Here is a 20,350-nt window from a genome sequence, read left to right as displayed (position 1 = left end):
AACATAAAGCTCTGTTAGCCTGAGGTTGTAGACCTAGTTAGGGGGTTGGACCTACTATGAATTTAACAAAGATCCAGGAGCTGAGAGAGCCTTAGAAGGGCTAGACAAGCTCACCACACAGCCTTGACGGATGGGAAATTTGTCTGCAACGGCAGTGGAGACCGGAAGACTTGTATTACCTGGTTTCCAGATTCATTATAAAGCCACTCCAATGCTGTAGTACTGGGTAAACCACCAGAATGTAGAAGAAGGAACACAATAAAGAGTCCAGAGGGAGACCTCCAGGAAGTCACTTGATTTTCAACAAAGATGCAAAGAAATTTCAATGACAAAAAGATAGTTTTTTCAACAAATAGTACTGGGACAATTTTGGGTATCCATATGCAAAGACAAGAACCTCTGTCTGTAAATCATAATCCATTAAAATGAATTTAAAATGGAATACAAATCGAAATATAAGAGCTACAAGTATGAAATGTCTAAAATAAAATGTTTCTGACCTTGAGTTAGGCAAAAGTTCTTAGGACATTAGATAAATTTGACTTCATCACCAAAATTAAAATCTTTTCTCTTCAAAAGACCCCGCTAAGAAAATGAAAAGACAAATGACAGATGGAAAGAAAATATTTGGATATTATGTATCTGAAAACTAATTAGTATTTGGAATGACGAACCCTTACAATTGGCTAATAGGAAGACAAACAGCCAATTTAAAATTGAGCAAAATATTTGAATAGACATATTACCAAAGATGATACAAGGACATAAAAATTATTAATAAACAAATGCAAAGCTTCTCAACATCACTAGACATTGGGATAATGTAGATTTCCCCAATGTAGATTATACAACACATCTATATCTACATATTCTTTATGACAATATCTTTCAAAAGACTGAAAATATCATGGTCTGGTGAGTATTTGGAGAAGTTGAAATCACCATACATTACTGCTGAGAAAATAAAATGGTATGACCACTTTGGATAAAGATTTGGCAGTTTAAGATGTTAAACATATGCCTTCCATAAAACCAACCGATTTTCACTCCTAGGTATCTATCTGGAAAAAATTAAAAGCGATGTCCTCACCAAGACTAATATGGGAATGTTCCTAGCAGTATTATTCATAATAGCTTTAAACTGGAGGCAATCGAAATGCCCATCAATGGATAAACAAAATGTGGCGTATTTATACAATAGAACACTGTTTGGCAATGAAAAGAAATAAACTACTGATACGTGCTACAGTATGAATGAATTTCAAAGATGTTATGTTAAGTAAAATAAGCCAACATGTAAGATCACATACCCAATGATTTCAGTGAAACAGCTAGAAAAAAGTAAATCTGTGGAGACAGTAAGAACATGAGTGATTTCCTGGAGTTGGTAGAAAGAAAAGGAATGGACCAGAAATAGGCACAAGAAAATTTGGGAGGATTATGGAAATATTTTAAAATTGGATTCTGTTGATGACTGCACAATGTATAAATTTATTAAAAATCCAAAACTTCTTACCTTCGGTAAAATACATAATTTGTAAATTATGCCTGAAGAAAGCTATAATAAAGAGAAGAAAATCTTTTCTGGCTCCAACCTGAAATAAAATTTTTCATTACTTTTTTTTTTTTTTTTTAGCATAGGCCTACAATATTGGGGAAGAACATTGAGGACACTTTGCTGGACATCATTTCCAACATAGAATTAAAATTTTTTTAACGTTTATTTATTTTTGAGAGACAGAGAGAGACAGAGAATGATCAGGGGAGGTGCAGAGAAAGAGGGAGACACAGAATCCAAAGCAGGCTCCAGGTTCCGAGCTGTCAGCACAGAGACCGACGCGGGGTTCGAACCCACAAACCTCAAGATCATGACCTGAGCCAAAGTCGGACGCTTAAACGACTGAGTCACCCAGGTGCCCCCCAACACAGAATTTTAATAAATAAGTTGAAAACATGCTAGCCAACTTATTAACATACCAAGTGTTTATTCTATACCACACCAGTTGATTCATGTGGTGTTGGCAAATTCTAACAACAGAAAGAAAATGGCCTTAAACGCTATCTAAGCAGACTCATACTCCACTGAAAGACCACAGTTTCCACACGTATGCGTGTAAGGGAGAAAGAACCCTGAGTCTGGCAAGAGGACATTGATATTTCTGATTTTCTGGTGCTTCACATGAGCCTAGCATTGGCTCATGCATGGTGAAATGTGGTTGTGGATACTTTGTCTGACATTTTAAACAATAATCCCAATCCCCAGTAATATTTTCTTTCATTAAGATTACTTTGACCATTTCTTTCTGATGAAATTATCCTTTTAGTAACATCTGCTTTCAAGTTCCCTAGAATAAAAGTTTCAGAATCTTGAGGTGTTGTGTGACTCTCTGTTAAACTGGCCTGTATCTCCCTCAAATCTTGCCCAGTGCTCCTATGCTTAAGACATATTTACTTCCAAAATTTCTTCTTTCATGGATTCTTATTTTCCTGACTTTATTGAGATAAAATTGACATATAGCATTATGTAACTTTAAGGTGTACAACGTGTTGATTTGATACAATTGTATAGCTAACAACCATAGTGTTAGCTAACATCTATATCATATTACGTATTACCAGTGTGTGAGTGTGTGTGTGTGTGTGTGTGTGTGTGTGTGTGTGTGTTGAGAACATTTAAGATCTACTCTTTAAGCAACTTTCAGGTATGAGAGTACACTATTGTATCTATAATCCTAATGCTGTACATCAGAGCCCCAGAATTTAGTCATATTCTCATGGGAAATTTTCACTTTTTGATCAATTCCTCCCCATTTCCCCCACCCACTCATACCCTGGTAACCACTATTCTATTGTTTGTATAAATCAAGCTTTTTCATGGACTCTTCTTATCACTGTTGTGCTCTTAAATGCAAGTTTCAGGTGTAATTATATAATTCATTTGCAGACTACTAGCTCTCCCAAAATTATACTTTCACAGCCATACAGATTGTGCCTCCATTAAATGTTATACTAAGAACTTCTGTAAATGTGTTCTATCACATAGATGGTGATTATCAGCAGTAGGTTATTCTTCAATTATCTATATTCACATTAGAGAACAGGGATGTCAGTTTCTTTTGATTTTGAAACAAGAAAACTTCTCTCCCAAAGATCCTTTTGATTAATTAATTTCTTACAGTCACTTCCTACAGGTGGCTGACCATATTTCTTTCGCATAAATAAACTATGTGTTAAGGTCTCTTTCTGTAAGAGATAAAATTGATTACTTTATTATTACCCTGCTTTACTGGTTTAAATGATTATAGCTTAGTGGATTGCTGTTATCTTATTAATTATGAATTAATTTCATTTGTGGAGGTTGAAAGCATTAGCTGGTTTTCTTTAATTAATTGTTTTTGGATGAATTGCTGGAGGAGTTTTTTTATAATGGGATGCGGGGTAATAGACAGGCTTTCATCTTTGGGGACCATGTCCTGATTTAGATGAGAGCCATAAATAGTGTAAATCCCATCTTGTTTAGGTGCCATGTAGGTCCTGATACTAACTCAATCAGTTAACTAAGAGGAGTGTTGGCCTTGTTACCGAGAAAAAGCCCGAGGGACTTCCTGAGATCTGCCTTTGGGAGGGTTACATGGAATACTCTGTGCATCTGCCAGACTCTGAGCTGAACTGTAGTTTCCTCAGCTGACTGTGCTTACACTCTTTGGGTTTGAATCTTGGCCCATCTCATACTAGCTGCAGAGACTCTGCATGGTTTTGGACAAATTACTTCACTTTCTTGGCTTCAGCTTGCTCATCACAAAATTAAGGAAAATAATTCTAATTACTTCCAAGGGTTGGTGAGAAGATGGAATAAAGATCACAAATACAAAATACATAAAGTAATATTGGACACATAGCTCAATGCTCAATAGATGTTAACTGTATTATTATTGTTGTTGTTGTTAGGGTTATTGGCCAACCTTCATAGAAGCCCCTTCCCACCCTTCAGTTCTCCCTTGTTTCTTGACTTTGTTCTTCTGCGACTCTGGGATTCTTGACTATTCTTTATTTTAATGTTTATTTATTTATTTTGGGAGTGTATGTGTGTGTGTGTGTGGCCACGTGCATATGAGCAGGGTAAGAGCAGAGAGAAAAGGAGAGAAAGAATCCCAAGCAAGCTTTGTGCTGTCAGCGCAGAGCCCAAAGTGGGACTCATTCTCATGAACTGTGAGATCATAACCTGAGTTGAAATCAAGAGTCGGTCACTGAACTGACTGAGCCACCCAGGCACCCCAACTGAGCCATCCAGGCACCCTGAATACTCTTTTACCTGGACCTAAAAACACCAAAGATGAATTTGCAATAATTTAAGTATCTCAGATAGCATTTTTTCTTTATGCTGTTTAAATGAATTTCTCTTTGAACGTGAAAGACATTTTCTTTCTACTTCATTGACTGTTTATTGCAGGACTCATATTTTATGCTGACATGTCTAAAAATTGATTGGTTGGTAAAATTTTGATTCATGCATTAAGCACTTTTGAAAGTACTTTTTACAAGTATTACCCTCACTTTTTACTCTGAATATACAACTCTATGTTGTACAGTTTAAAAAAATCTTTTTTTATTATTTAACTTTTAAAAAATGTTTTATATATTTTTTGAGTGTGTGTGTGTGTGTGAGAGAGAGAGAGAGAGAGACAGAGTACGAGTGAGGAAGGGGAAGAGAGAGAGGGAGACACAGAATCTAAAGCAGGCTCCAGGCTCTGAGCTGTCAGCACAGAGCCCAAGGCGGGGCCTGAACTCACAAACCCTGAGATCATGATCTGAACCAAAGTCGGACACTTGACCAACTGAGCCACCCAGGCGCCCCTAGAAAGATCTTCTTTGATTATGTGTTAGCTACATTTTTTATTCATGCACTTAACAAATGATGCTTGAGCACCTGCTGTGTCCTAGTAACTGGCACATAGCTTAAAGTGACCACTGGATTTAGCAACATGGAGGTCATTGGTAATCTTGAGAGTTGATAGCCTGATCACGGTGTGATTAACAGTTAACAAGAGTAGAAAAATTGATTAAAGCAAGTGTAGATAATTTTTTGGAGTGCTTCTGGGAAGGAGAATAAAAAAAATGGAAAATTAAATGAAAGAAATTGTAGAATCGGCAGAGGTTTATTATTATTATTGTTATTATTATTATTATTATTGACATGGGAAAATAATAGTTTTATTGTATGCTAGTTAGAGTGATCCAGTACTGCAAGAAAGACTGTGAATTCAGGAAAGAGCAAACGATTGCTGAAACAGTATCCTTGAAGAAGGGAGAAGAAACAGAATCTGCACAAGAGGAATGTTGGCCTTTGATAGGAGAAGACGATCATTTATAGTAAAATAAAGAAAAGGTTGAATATCCGTCATCAGTGTTCAGTAGCTAAACTGTGATGAGTCATAGTCTCCTGTAATTAATGAGGCTACCACAGAACTGCTCCCCTCAAAAAGGATACTGTCTGCTCTCATGTATGGCTTCCTCTCCCTTTACCACATCCTATCTACCAGCCAGGACTCACCTCTATCTTTGCATTTAGCTCAAAATCTTATAATTATGTTTGCATGTGTCTATCTCTCCCATTACGACCTAAGCATCTTTGGGCCCGTAGATCCTTTCACCAAGATCAAGAGCAGTATGTGGAACAGAAATCAACTATTTCCCTCCAGCTAGTGAGAGGCTGCTTCTAATTTCTTCACTGAAGCCATTAGCCGGTTTGCCCTTTCTGCTTTTAGCTTTTCCTAAGTACGCCCTTCCTACGTAGTGAAACTTTAGTTCGCAAAGGACACGTGGCAGCTTCACGATGATGATGTGCGTGAATTCATGTATGCGGGTGTATGAAAATGTGTGTGTGTGTATAAATTTTAACTTGTAATATTTAGAAGGAGAGTAGCAACACTAATTTGTGAGAAAATGCATGAAGGCCTGCATTCGACATTTGCTTTCCAAGTGCAGGCCTTGAGTTGAACACCTGCGCACACCTGCCTCATCCAAGTGACGGGAGCACTGGTCCTTCTGCAGATTTTGGTGGAAGAGTGGCTCACGGAGCCTCGCACGCTGAAAGAGAAGGCTGCTCCTTCTCCTTTAATTATAGCAGAAGAGGGAAGTTTTAATTGCTTTAATTAACGCCTTGAGTTGCTTTGAAATTCCCTTGCTCTTCTCCATAGCCATGATAGCATCACAGCCTGTGTGTGAATTAGTTCCAGGAGTGATGGGGGACATTGACTTTATTCGCATGAAATAGCCTTTGATTTTCTTCTCATGTAAAACCTGCTTATCATGGTTACCACCTTGGCTTTGCCAGTTGCTCTGAACTAATTTCTCATTCTTATTGTCGGAGTGATGTTTTATTTAAATGAAACTTCTGCCCAAGAGCTCTTTTTGTTTTGAGGTAGGATAAAGAGAAAAATTATGGGGGTGGGATGCACTCACTATGGGCTTTTTGTGAACTTTGAGATTCGGCACTTTAAAGACGATCTCTGATTGGATCGTGAATCAGAAATAGGACGTAGGAATAATAGATGAAATTTGGAGAAAAATGGAGAATAGATAATAATATGTCAATGATAATTTCCTGATCTTGAAAATTATACTCCAGTTATGTAAGATGTTAGCATTTATTGAATCTGGATGTAAGCGTAAGAAGATTCTTTGCACTGGTTTTGCAATTCTTTCTTAAGTTTGAAAACTTTTTGAAATAAATGGTGAATGAGTGTCTTAAAGCTAAATCTAAACCGACATAAACTTGGTGACAGTGCCCCAAAAGAGAGGCTACATTTGGGGGGGAAACAGGAAGGCTGCTTGAAATGACAGATTTTGGAGCGAGGCCCTCATCAACAGTTGCTGAGAATCACGACCTTGAGGAAGGCTTTGGAAAAAAACCTCCTAGAAATCGCCAAAGTCAGGATTGCAGACACATGCTGTCACATGAGAGGGGGATTCGAGTTTCTTCTGTATAAACTTAATGGGTTAGTTAAGGCCAATGGGTAAAAGATGAAAACGATGAGTCTGGGTTTATCTCACTAAATGTTCGAGTGATATTTCCACTTGTATAGTTTATTATATTGACACGACTTCTAGCACTAATTGTGTGTGTGCATGCGTGTGTGTGTGTGTGTGTGTGTGTGTGTGTGTGTTTCCCCCCCTGAGGTTCAGGGTGTTTAAATATTTGCCCCAAGATGATGATTTATATGGATTATACATGTGGATAGTATTAGATGCGCACAGTACTGTTAAAGGTGATTTATTTGTTTGTAGAACATTAGCCCAAGACTCTCCAAATAGATCTACAGGGTGCAGGTTTGAAATTAATGTGCTCGAGTACTTTAAGGTAGGGAGCATGCTGGCTGGGTTTGCTGATGTTTGGGGCAGCCAAAGGCTCTTACCTTGATGGATGGTTGTTTCTTTCTTGATCAATGCATGAATCATCTCTCCTAGGCCAACAAAGAGAGAAAACAGTGGGTGGGCCTGCCCACTGCTGGATTCAGTTCAAAGCCTGTAGAGAAATTTACATTGTAGGGCAGATAGAAGAAGCTATGTTTATTTGAATCCCTGACACGTTACTGGTTTTCAAGTTTATGTTACCTGAGCTGGATGGAAAAAAAACACACAACAGTGTTTTTTCTTTGCTCGTTGGAGTGGATTAGATGAGCTCATGGTAGACAGACCATCCTTAGACTTATGTTTGAGTTTTCTGCAAGGAAAAACAGTTGATTTATGAGTGAGCCGCATTACCAGGTTTTAACTATGAGATCAAAATAAACTCTTGAAAATATCTTCATTTTGTAGATTACCATTTTTTTTTTAAGAAATAAAATAATCTCCAAGGAAACAATGCGATACTGCAGTTGGTCGGTCTTGATTCAATCTCCAGGAGGAAGGAAGAGACTCTTGTGTGGTATGGCAAAGGGCACAGATACTATTCTCCTTGCCTTTACAGGTGGAGTATGAAAAGACAGTCTAGGGGATAATTAAGTGTCATTACCAAAAGATACTGCAATTTCAAATATCAGTTTTAAGACAGTGTTAAGGATATCTCGATCGGTAAAAATAAAGAAGAATTCTACAGGATAAATCCTTTCTTACTTAAATCCAGCAAACTAAAATATGGGTGACAGAATGGATGAAGATCCCTATCCATGGAAACTGTTGCCTGTACTTGATTTTTTAAATAGGTTGGGGGAAGTGCTTCAGAATTAGGCGGGCCTGCAGGAATTTAGATTGTTTTGCTTACCATTTTTGTGATGCTGAAAAAAAATGACTTATTTTTCTTGAGTCTTAGTTTTTTTTTTTTTGGGATTTGTAAAGTGGATAAGTAAATCAATTTCAAAATGCTGTCATGAGAATTAGAGGAAGTAATCTGGAGTACTTAGCACAGTGCCTGGCATGGAATAGACTTAACATTTTTATTAAACAATTAATTGCATAATTATCTGTTTTTCTTCAACACTGGTCACAATTAGGACAAGAACTATGTTGATATGCATTGCTCTTGGTTTTCCAAGAATCTAGTGCAGTGCTTTGGGCATTAAAACTGCTCACTAAGTATTTATGAACTTAATTACTTTAATAATCTTCATTTGCACGGTGCCTGGGAGTTTAACTGAAGTGTGAGATTGGTCATTGGTGAGAATATCACTGAGGGAGGCAGCAGGGAAATCGGGCATGATCCTGTAATGCCCAGGATTAGGATACTGACCCTTTCCATCTGTTAATTCAAAGATTCTCTTATCCCAAGAAGGGAAGAACTATCAATTGGGAAATGAAAGCATAATCTTTCCTTCAGAGCTGGAAACACCCAACCTGTTCTAAACTTACAGCAAAATTCTGGAGCCTTTACCAGAGGAGAAAGGTTGAGTCAGTGGGGGTCAGTAGGTAGCAAGAGTAAAACAATGCAGACTGGGAAAAATCACATCATTCTGGTTTCTTCCCTAAGTGCCTTAACACTGATTGTCTTGAAGATCCTTTGCAAGACAACAGCAGAATCAAGTCCTTCTGGATCTATCTTCCTTAGACATCAGATGAAGACAGCTGTTTCAGGCATGACTGAAACTGCTCGTATTCCTTCAAGGTTTGGATATCGCCTTCATCTTTCACATTATTCAGAGAAGCGATGACATTAACTTTCCCAGGTGACTTTCAGTCCCTTTCGAGAAGTCTCTCAATCCTTCCATGAATAGCAATGTGTGTGTCTTCTGCAAACAAATGAATTGCTTGAGCGCTCAAGAGTGTCACATTATGCAGACCAATTAGTTCAGGAGGTGGCTCATTATTTTTGAAATTTCTGCCATCGGGTGTCTATAGTTAAACTTATCAGATGAGGGTTTTCAATTAAAAAAAATTTTTTTTACCAAACTTATTTTTTTTCTTTTCTCTCATTTTTTCCTTCATTCGCTTTCCCCCCCTTTACAATGCACTTGAGGTCTCTGAATCACTTCTGATCTTTAACTTTTTTTGTGTAATGAAAAGCCTGACTTTTCCTTCATATTTATCGAAATGAGTGGTTCTGTATCAGTGCCCCAAAAACCTTCTCTGAGCGCTCCCCTAAAAGCAGCTGACTGCTCTTTAATATTAATGGCCAGACAAGATGTATGGACAGACCATAGCAATTAAAAGAATGTTTCCCCAACCATAGCTGGCAGTTTACTTCTAACATGGAATATGGTAAAATCCTGCTATTGGTGGATGTTTTGGAAGCGGAACAGGGAACTCTTGTCTGGTGTTAGCTCTATAGGTCTGTAGAGACTTAATTATCAGTGTAGCTACTTGGAAAGTCACACCTTATATAGATCGTTAGTGAAACTAAACAGTGAGTGTAGCCGTGGCAGAATTCACTGAGGCCATATTGTATATCAAAAACCATGCGCTATAAAGCCAGAAAAACCTGGCTTGAATTCCTGGTTGTGTGAGCTGTTACGTGATGTTATGTGTTCTTTCCTAGAAAACAGGACTACTTACATATATCTCAGGCAGTACGTTCAATGACCAAATTGAGAGAATAAATATAAACACAGGTAGGCCATGTACATCTCCTTGGCCTCTCACTAGCCATCATTCTAGAAGCAAGATCTGTCTTTGAAACTGATCTTCATCATGGGTTATCTGTACAAGTTTGGGGAAATGACTTACCTTTTGAGTTAGTCTGCGTCTTTTTTTGTGGACATAGGCACTCAGGTACAGAGAGTTAGTTACTTACCCTCTTCAGTTCTTGGGACACTATTGTCATTGGTCCATGTGAGTCTCATTGTATTTATTCACTTTACCCCTCCGTGACTCAGTTCCATTACTCTTGCTTCCCATAGGTGACTATTTTAATGTGTTTTGATGTGTGTCCTTTTATTTGTATATGTTCTTGTAGAACATGTATTTTTGCTTTGTTTGTATATAGTCCTAATTTATATAAATTATTTCATGCAATATACCTTATACCTTATTAGTTTATCTTTTCCACTCAATACTTTGTTTTAAAAGTTCTGTGTCCTGTGTGTAGAAGTCTACATTTTATTGAATTCTATGCCTCCACTATATTGTACCTATCCATTCCACCTCCCCCCCCCCCACCCCGTTATGGACATAGGAATTGTCTCTAAAATCTAAAATCTTTGGTCATAGACCCTTTGGCAACCTAGGAAAGCCTATGAAATCCTTTTCAAGATGTCATTTTGAAATGCATAGAATAAAATTTATGTGATTACAAAGGAAACCAATCATATTGAAGTTAAATTATAAAATATTCAAACATTGTGTTATAATTATCTATATCTTCTTGTTAATGGATTAAATGAAAAAATCTAGCGTAATGTCTGATAAACAGTTGTCATCATTTTGAAGGAGCAATGAATGTAAAGGCTATTTCGGGATAAAGGCAACAACCATAATATAATAAGAAAACGTCTGTAATTACATTGGTGACAAAGTTACAGGAACCACTGATACTATGGTAGCTTTCCATATTCATCATTAAAGACAAGTCTCTGAATTCCGGGTTAAGAACCTTTAGTTTAAGGAAAGAAAATGGGCGGAGCCTTGGTCATCACTGCCACTCTTGACAACATCTATTTGCTGTCAGACCACGGGGCATCAGCTTGGGTCAGAAATACACATTTAACCTTTACAAAAGATTCAGCATTAGAAGATACAGTATCCTTCCTATAAATCTGCAAGTCTGAAGATGGGGAAACAAGGTCAAGGGTGACTAGCCACCAAGATCTGTTTCATCAGTGCGCCATCCGAACTAGGTCATTGTCCCTCTTGGCTGTTATTCTACGGACTCTGAGGGCTACCAAACCCTGAAGGGAAGGTGTAGCCAGTGATTGTCCCTCCTGAGTGTGTGGGCTGAACATTTAGCGAAAAGGCAAGAGCAGAAATGGACATGCTTCAGACTCTCCTCCCTCTACCCACTCTGTTCACCTACGGCTCCAGACCACTGCATGCCCCCTCCCCTTTTGTGTTTCACAGACATCCTCTAGCTCACAAGAACCTTCAGATTCCCCAAGAGTTTCTGACCGTTCTGTTGTTGGTTCTTTAGATCCACGCTCCCTTCTTGCTTCACCAGTTTCTCCAAGGATTATCTGGAGGGGAAGCAGCCGATAGTTCTTGCTAGCTTGTCTCGACAGGAACGTATTTGAAAAACAGAAGCTTAATGTTATCTCAAGAATGAAATGAGGCAATGCAATATACTTAGCACAGCTGCTGGCCCATAGTCACATATTATGGTCACATCTTAACTACTCATGAATTTTGAAAACATACGATATGCCAATGGTGGCCTGACTTGTTAGTGTCCACCACTGGGAATGAGGCATATGGCAGAAGTCTCTCCCTCTGAAGTAGTGGCTTCCAACCTTGGCCACATATGAGCATCACCAAGTAGCTTGTAATAGTCTATATGCTCAGGCCACACCCCTGTCCACGTATACTGGGATCTCTCAGGGAGGGACTTGAGCATTTGCATTTTTTAAAGTTTCTCAGATGATTCCAATGTGCAGTCAGACTTTGGAATCTCTGAATGAGATTCCTGACTTGGTCATCGAGAAAAAGAAAATTTCTAGAAGAAATACTCAATTTCTTTTTAAAAAATTTTTAAAACATTTATTCATTGTTGGGAGACAGAGAGAGACAGAGCAAGAGCAGGGAAGGGGCAGAGAGAGAGAGAGAGACACACACAGACTCTGAAGCAGGCTCCTGGCTCTGAGCTGTCAGCACAGAGCCCGAGGCGGGGCTCGAACCCATGAACCGTGAGATCATGACCTGAGCCAAAGTCAGACGCTTAGCTGACTGAGCCACCCAGGCGCCCCAGAAATATTCAATTTCTAAACAAAGTTAGCAAACTTAATGTTTTATGCACACGCACTCACACACATACACGTCGTGTGTGTGATAAAGCAAATATTTAAAGCACTCGGGGGTGGGATGAATCTGAGGAGGAAGAGGAGAAACTGTGACAATTCTGGACTGCAGATAGTCTTTTCAGTGGTAAAAGGACATATTCCTTATGAGTGTAAAATTCCCAAAGTTAGTAAGCTGAGCCCTTTGGAAAAGGATTGATTTACTCAAACTTCATAGGAAGAATTCGGTAATATTCTTCGAGGCGATCACATCATTCATTAGTATAAAGTTTGTCTCTGTAGTGTTGGGTCTGCAGGAGATTTGACCTGGAAACTTATGGTTCTGTGTTATATGACTCATCAGTAGTTCTTCTAGCTCTATATAACTTGAAATAAACCAGATTCGGAGCATATTTATCTAGAGTTATTATGAAGTCTAGTGTTTTAAAGTTGTCTGCCAATTCAGAGTTATATCTGTGTGTTCTTTCCATGGAGTGAGGTGTGGAAGTGGGGGAGAAAGACTTGGCTTGGGAGGAGAGCGAGCGCAGATGGCCCTGACAGCTGGGGGTGAAGAATTGTGAGCTATGGAAGACATCACAGCTGAAGACAGATTATGAACTTCCCCTAGAAAATGTTGTCTGAGGGAGAGTTAATGGAAGTTTGTGCAGCTCCGTTGAATGCAAAAAAGGGGCAAAGACAAATATTCACAAAGCTTCACATCCAGCTTCTCAAGGTGACATTCTGAAACCCTTAAAACTACCATAGATGATCCAGTGGAATACTGGAATTCAGCACCTAGTAGTGTGATTCTTACGGTTGTTTTTTCCCCCCATTTTAACAATGCCTTCCAATTGCCACTCAGTGTAACATCTAGCCAGCAGCTAAAAGAGCAGATTGCGAGCACTGAAATGCTGAAAAGATAAAAATGATCCTTACGGATGCCCTGAAGAAAAAATTCTGAAGAAGGTAAAGCACGTCTGCAGTATCCTTCTCTTCTTAACAACATCAATATTAACATTGCAGCAACCTATCTGCCAGAGGCTCTGAGTCAGTGTTCAAGTTGGAACACTCTTTTTTTTCTCTTTCCCATCCCCGATCAAATTCATCTCTCCGTGTCCTGTTCTCTCTGATTCTACACTGCTAAATGACAGTTAATCTGACAAATGACTCCTTACTAATAGATTGAGTGTTAATGCAGTCATTAAAAAGTAATAACAAGCATTTGTTGAATGCTTTCTATATGTCAGGAAATGTATTAAAAGTGTGCACATATATTATCTCCAACCAAGTTAACATTTTCATTTTGAAAGGTATCTAATGATTTCACCCAAGAAAATGGCCCAAATGGCCTACCTTTGGCCTCCTAGCAGGGGAGAAAGGGCATATTTATTGGCTAGAAAACATGATAGAGCTTCTCCAATCACGTCTGGTGGTCTATCATGTTTCATCTGTGGCAAGATATTTATTAGAAGGCATATAAAATAGGAGTCAGAAGCCTTAGATGAATAGCTTTTATAGACCACGATCTTGAGTCTTTTCTTAAATTCTGACTCTGTTTCCTTACCAACAAAAGCAGTATAATTAATAATATCTTTACGGTTGTTGGTGGTGATGAGAGCTCATTCTCTATTTATTTGTTATTTTAGATGATTCATACACATTTTAGTAATGGGAGCATTTCCTACAAATGAGGCCAGTTTTGGAATTTCTATGGACATCTTTTCACCGCAATATTTTGAAAATCTTTAATCCATCAAGAATTTACTAAATACTAAAATATTTGTCATGATTATGGTAGACTACAATTTCGTTGATGAATGGTTGGTAACACCTTGTGGGGGGCTCTTCTTAATGAACTGCTATAAGGTTTTGTAGACCACTTTAGTTCCTTGCTCAGGATGTATATGTTTCTAGGCCATGTGGGTTTCTGATAAGTTTTAGTAAAAGTTTAGATATATGAGCATAATAAATTTCACTTATGCTTAAAACCGTATCAGCCAGTAGCTGCTAAATTATAAATTGAGCAGTGTTACCCAAGCACTTTTAAAAGGTCTGGGTAAAATTATTAATATGTTTTATTATACCAGAACTTAGAAATTTATTCTGCTTTGGCAAAAACTAGAGAGCAATACTTTGGGAAATTGGATTCATTTGGGAAATAAATAAAAATGGAATAAGGATTTTCCTCTTTAATTCCAAGACGTTTTGCTCATCTGGTTTGAAAATTTGGCTCATTAATCTGATAGGTCTATGTTAAAGGAAATGCAATCTGTCCTGGATAATTTTCATAGTCACGTATTTACTAAGAGAAACAGTTGATACCTCTCGCCAGTTTGTTACTAGTGATACTATGAGAGATCTTGATCATTTTTTAGTGTGTACCAGTTTCTTTTACAGGCATGGAAGACACTTTATTTTTTAAAAAAATTTTTACTGTTTATTTCTGAGAGAGAGAGAGAGAGAGACAGAGCGTGAGTGGGGGAGGGGCAGAGAGAGAGGAGACTCAGAATCCGAAGCAGCCTCCAGGCTCTGAGCTGTCAGCACAGAGCCTGACGCGGGGCTCAAACTCACAGATGGAGAGATCATGACCTGAACTGAAGTCAGACACTGAACCGGCTGAGCCACCCAGGTGCCCCAGAAGATACTTTAAATACGGCTGGATCTGTATTTAAACTTTGGTTTCCTTTGGGTTCACAGGTTCATGCTAGGTACACTAGCTGTGAGGCGTAGTAAGTATTTTCCCCTATAGAGCTCCCCAAATTTAGGTCATTCTTAAATTATCTTTTCATGCCACTTCTCTTAATAAAAAAACTCTTTCCATGTTTCACATGTTGCATTCTGTGCCAGATTAGGCAACTCATTCTGCCACCTTTACTAAAAGATGGGTGAGCATCCCTGAGGTTGTGTTTTACTTAGCCTTTCGTCCACAGCATCCTGTTCATAACCTTCACCAAAATATTCAGAATAATCTGCGGTGCTGACATCACAGTTCCTGTGGTATCTATCATTACCTGACAAATGCTACCCAAATGTCCAGGTTCTTCTTAAAATGCGTTTTGTTTTTTTTTTTAAATTTGAGCCAAATGTGATCTTTCCAAATGCTTGCCTTAATTCATGTCTTTTCTATTTTTTAAAAATATTTACTTGTTTTTGAGACAGAGAGAGAGCACCAGTGAGGGAGGGCAAGAGGGGGATCGGGACAGAGGATCCAGAGAAGGCTCCGCACTGACAGCAGCCAGCCCGATGTGGGGCTGGAACTCAAGAACCATGAGATCATGACCTGAGTCGAAGTCAGATGCTCCACCGACCAAGCCACCCAGGCATCCCATGTATTTTCTAAATTTTATGATAGTTATTGGGAATATTTGTATACTTAACAAGTTTTAAATTCTGTGAGAATAGAAATAGTGACATATGCTGGCATGGCTCCCAGACAGCACTGTTGCACCCAGAGAGTTCCTGGGGCTGGCGTGGATGGCTTAAATTTTCAAGGGAAACAGCGATAGTTGACGTCTGTAGGTCACTGCACGAACAGCAAGCTTGAGGTAGTTCATAATTTCCAAATCAGATCACACTATATTCTTTCTCATGAGGTCACACTTCGTGAATCTGGGTTTCCGATGATTGTGGTGCTAAAAAACACACAAAAAATTAATGTGGGGCAAGAAATGAGGGTAGCCGTGTAATCTGATTTGAGAATTTGTGCTGTGTTCAACAGGCATCCGCATCCCACTAATAAATAGACATAAAGTTTAAACCATTGTTTTATTCATTGTTGTTTATTTTATTATTTTTCAAATGGCTGGTTACTTGTTATGATAGAATAGTTAATAACTTGGTAGGACCTAACCACTTAAGTGTAGGGTCATACACTTAATGACACTTTCAGGTGTTACTTTCTTTTCCCTAAGTGAGGGTTGTGGAAAAAACCTAATGAGACACCAAGGACGCTGTGAACCGTGAAAGTTTGGGAAACTCTGGCGTATGGCATGTTTGTACATTTTTAGTACTTAGAGTGCCTTATATAGTCGGTAGTCCATCAATTTTTTTTAATTTGAAGTAGCTTATGCCCTTTTTCCATCTATCCAGACTCATTGTATCCAGTCCGAGAAGATAAAAGACAAAAGGAGATAATTTGACCTAAGAGCAGACACATGGCATAGAAAAGATTTCATTAATAAAAGTGAAGGCAACATTGGTCTGAGCAGAGGCGGTTGGTGTCAGTGAACGAGGGTCACCCAACTGGGCTGCTACAGGTTTGATTTTAAGGGAATCTCGAGGAAGCCCGCCTCCACAAAGTCGTAGTATTGATTACTCCTTATTTATCATCAGATACTAGGCAAATGATACCCACATGATATCCACACAACCTGTGACATGAGATGGGGAGCACATTGACAAATTGTCCCCAAGAAGCTTTGTATATTTAACAGAAATCACTTCCAGAAGAATTTGTGTGTGTACAATGAATTATATACACAGAGGCAGAGAAATTTCTTATTCTCTAAGATGGGAAAATTCCCATGTCTGAGGCATTTGCTAGAAGGGCAGTCCAAAGCAGGGTATCATGGGGGATTAGACTGAATAGCCAAGATGAGTGAATATTGTCATGGACAGATGGGCAGAAGAAAGTAGACAGGAGCCAGGAAGGGGATGAGAGAACACAAAAATCACACTTCGCAGATTTTATGGTTTTGCCTCAGGCCAGCCCTGCAGCTACCAGAGAGTTTGACTGTCATTTAAAATCTGAATCCCTAGTTTATTTAAAAGAATGTGCACCTTAAAATATATCTTTACCTTTGTTTGCTCCGGTTTCTGTGGGCAGATCGGACAAATGAAAGGTTTCTTGCACCTAACTTCTTGGGGTCACCCAATATTAAAACTTTCTAGAATTTAATATTTTCTGTTACTGTTCAAAAATATCTATTGCCCATGTGCTATTTTGTTTTAATGAATTGTGAAATTTTAATCAAGAAAAAGAAAGGAAGAGACAGAGGGAGTTGTAAAATGATTTGAGTAGGAAATGCGATATTTTAACTATTGTTCCATCGGTTGGTTGCAAAGTTGGAGGTGGTGATGTGTGCAATTGATTCTTTGTGAATAATCCAAATAAGGCTGTTAGTTAGGTGCTATAGTCAGTTAACAATGGGCTTACTGTTATTAAGAAAAGTTATCTAAAACTTGGATATAAAGCAAAAGGTAGAATTCCGGGTCCTTTCAATGTTATATTGGGACGTAACACAAGATTTATTTAGTCATTTAGGGAATGCACATTTGTTTGATTTTGCTATTTACTATTTGGTTTGAGTCTGGACACCAAGAAGTAACATGTTAATTTCAAGATGTCTTCCAGTTAAGGAGAGAATCTCAACGGTTGCAGTTATTGCTCCATAGGGCATTCATCAATTTTATATCTATTACCAAACTAATTTCAGTATTCCTTTGACTGACTTACTATATGCATCACCATTCCCAAGATGCTTTGAACCACCTTTATCATCTTGCCTGCTCTTTCCTTAATTAGTAAGTTGAATAAAACATTAGGCACATAGTTATTTTATGTTTGCACGAGAGTCATGTTTTTAACGTTTTGAGAATTATACTCGGATGCCAATTGGACGGATAATCTTTGCAACATTCTCTGACCCACCTCTTTAAATAAATCAGGTCTCACGCTATTAGCTGTTTAGAATTCTAGACGGGCTTCAACTGTAATTTGGGTGAGGAAGAAGTACTCATTAGAAAAACTGCCTATGCAATTCAAGTTATTCATGTGTGTTGACCATATGTTTTCTGGCCAGAAACGATGCCTTTTAACTGTAATATATGTTGTATCCCTAAAGCAGACATCACATTATCTTGGCAACTAAATGAAGCATATCAAGGGATGGAAATGGTAAGGAATGAAAGTGATAATTGCTGAGTGCCTACCACACTCCAAACAGTTGTTATTCATGCTCTAGTTTAGCTTTTAAAATAGCTCTCTATGGTGAGATTATTGTCCCACTGTATAGATGAGAAAATGAAATTCAAAAAGGGAAATTCACTTGGCTAGACTACATTATATGGGTCAAACCCACGTTTGTCTCACACTAAAGTTATGTTCTTTCTACTGTTGTGGAGCTGAACCTGAGCATTATTTCCATGACACGAGCTAGAAACTATTAGATCTATAAGAACACTCAATAATTCACTGAAATCATCACTTTTTTCTCCTTTGATAGCTATTAAAAATTTTGGTCAAGAATTTATAAGGGGGGATGGCCGGGTGGCTCAGTCAGTTGAGTGTCCAACTCTTGATTTCAGATCAGGTTATGATCCCAGGGTTGTGGGGTCAAGCCCTGCATCGGGCTCCACACTGAGTGTGGGGCCTGCTTAAGATTCTTTCTCTCTCTCCCTCTGCCCCTCTACCGTGCTCGCAAGCTCTCTCACTCTCTAAAATAAAAATAAATTTAAAAAATTAAAAGACTTTGTAAGGATATTTTCAGTACTGTGCCACCAATAACTCCTAGAGTCTATAACACTTAAAACTGGAATGAGTGGACAAATGAAGTGAATGAAGGAAAATATTTATAGGATAATTTTGAGACAAGAGCTTCTTTATAACAATATTATTTTATGGCAGCTTTCGGCTTTTTAATATCAAATACTCTCTTCTAGGCATTTAATTCGGGGAGCTTCTCATCGGGTTTATTTTTGGTGGTGTTAGTGCTGGGTTCCATTATGGAATTTGAAGGCATAGACCCCGTTTCCTCCTGCCTCAGAGTATCCATGGATGGACACTTGTTGATTTTGGCCAGGTCAGTAGGACTCTCTTTCCTGAGATTCTGAAACTTTAGTGGATGGCTGTAAAGTATGGGGGCAGTAAGAAGTCAGTCTCATTGCTGTGGCCAAAGACCCACGTGGACCAAACCGTTTTTGCAGAATGACATTTGCCGTGGGTCTGATGTGGCTATTCCTTTGGAAGTCCTTGGATGTGGCTGAGACAGCTAACACTCCCACTGTATCCATTCTCCTCTTACTCATTTTGTTCAAGTATAAGCTGGGCACATGGCTGAGAAGTACAAACTTCAATTTCCATCCTTACTTGTAGCTATGTGTGACCAGATGACCAAGTTTAAGACACTGGGATGTGAGCAGATGTGATGAGTTTGACCACTGGATCATTTCCTTGCCCTCACTCTCCTTTCTCCATTTCTGCGGGGTTTAGATGAGGTCATTGTATCAACGTAGGTCTGATCTTGCAAAAAAGGACAATACCTTCGGGGATGGCAGGGCAACAAAATGGAAGGGACCTGGACCCCTGCTCGATGTTGTGGAGAGGGCTGACCCACCTGTAGGGACTAGCCTGACTCCTATGTGAGGGTGAGATCAAGGGCAGCGAGCATATTCATGGAGAGTGTTTGGGTGCTTCCTACCTAATTAATGAATGAATTAATTTTTAATGCTTATTTATTTATTTTTAGAGAAAGAGAGACAGAGAGAGAATAAGAAAGGAGCAGAGAGAGAGAGAGGGAGAGGGAAAGAATCTCAAGCAGGCTCTACATTGTTAGCACAGAGACTGACGTGGGGCTCGATCTCACAAACTGTGAGATCATGACCTGAGCTGAAATCGAGAGTCGGCTGCTTCAACCACTGAGCCACCCAGGCACCGGATATTAGTATAATTAGAATCTTCCCGTTATGTTTTATGCTCGACTCTTCAGATGCCCTCCATTCCGTATATTCTGGATATCCTTCCAGTGAAGCCTCTTTTGATTAAGACAGCCAAATTTCATTTCTGTTGCTTGTTGCTAAGAACTCTGACCTGTATGTACACTTTCCATTATGACTTGGAGTAACTTCTAGTTTCTTCTGATGTGTCTGCTACCGTAATCACGGTTCTTTGCTGTTTTCAGTGTATCTCGGCCAGACACTAAGTTCTCAGTCGACAGACCTGCATTTACCAAATATGAGTTTAATACCCATGTCATCATCATGCTTCGTGACTCTCA

Source organism: Neofelis nebulosa, chromosome 7 (genome assembly GCF_028018385.1).
Source record: "Neofelis nebulosa isolate mNeoNeb1 chromosome 7, mNeoNeb1.pri, whole genome shotgun sequence".
Lineage (NCBI taxonomy): Eukaryota > Metazoa > Chordata > Mammalia > Carnivora > Felidae > Neofelis > Neofelis nebulosa.
The sequence above is the reverse complement of the archived record's forward strand: the minus strand, read 5'-3'. Positions refer to the sequence as shown.